We start from the raw sequence: 1,299 nt of genomic DNA on the forward strand, positions 1-1,299 counted from the left end.
TTTTTTTCTTTTTTTAGATCTTACTATGTAGCCCTGGCTAGCCTGGAGCTTGCTCTGGAACTCACAGAGATCTGCCCTTTTCTGATTCTTGAGAGTTAGGATTAAAAGTGTGCACAATCATGCTGGGACATGTACCACCACACTTGGCAAATGGAATACTTTAGATCTGTGACTAGACACATTCATCTCTGTTTATGTCTACAATTTAAATTTGAGTCTGCATTTTTCAACAGTTTACTCAAGGATTCAATATACTTAGCTAGTAAATGTCCAAAATATGTTATTTTATCCCCCCAAGTACATTGACTAAATCAATGGACCAAAAGTACATTTTTCAATCCAGGTAAATATTGCAAAAAAGTATGTTAACTATTCACTAAAAAAACTGACAGCCAATGGTTTTATTCAACTTTGAATTTTACTTTATAAGATAAAGCAGTTTAGAGTACTAAAACAATTTTCATAAAATTAGGAAAAAACACAATTAGTGGTTTCATAAGAACTCTACTATACATTCCCATGCCATACATAATAAGACACCAAAACTTAAGTAGATTCCTAGGGGTCTGTGTAGCCGGCCTTCATTTGGGGGGTTCTCAGTGTCATCAATAATCAACAAGAAGAGATGAATATGACCTTGAACACCAGTCCTGATATGTCTACAGTTATCCCAGGATTGAACAATTATGCCACTTCTGAGTCCAGGGGCCTGTTTTACATAAAGTGTCAAAGGAAGTGATATGGAAGCCAAAGTGAAGGGTGGGAGGAAGCTGGCTGAAGAGTGAGAGAGAAAGCAGCATCCCGAGGAAGGAGATCACTGTGTGGTTAAGAAAGCGCAGTGTTCTCAGCGCTCAGACTTAACAGTATTGTGTGCAAAGGAGAAAATGGCATCAAATGATACATGGGGTCATGTCACTATAAATCGGACATTTGAGCTGGGCTGGGTATGGTGGCACACACCTATTAATCCCAACATTTAGGCTGAAGCAGGAGGATCACAAGTTCAAAGCCAGCTACACAGCAAGACCCAGTCTCCAAAGGGAAGGGGGCCTTTTCTTCCTCCAGAGGTGGGGGGTAGAGCCTGCAAAAGTGCCCTAGTCATGCCAGGTGTGGTGGTGCACACCTTTACTCCCAGCACTCAGGAGGCAGAGGCAGGAGGATCTCTGTGAGTTTGAGACCAGCCTGGTCTACATAGTGAGTTCCAGGACAGCTGAGGCTAGAGGGAGACCCTGTCTCAAAAAAAAAAAAAAAGAAAAAAAAGGACCCCCAGCAAAAAGGTGGCACTTGCACCGTAGAGGG

The sequence above is a fragment of the Nannospalax galili genome, unplaced genomic scaffold (assembly GCF_000622305.1).
Source record: "Nannospalax galili isolate Female #2095 unplaced genomic scaffold, S.galili_v1.0 scaffold132, whole genome shotgun sequence".
Taxonomy (NCBI): domain Eukaryota; kingdom Metazoa; phylum Chordata; class Mammalia; order Rodentia; family Spalacidae; genus Nannospalax; species Nannospalax galili.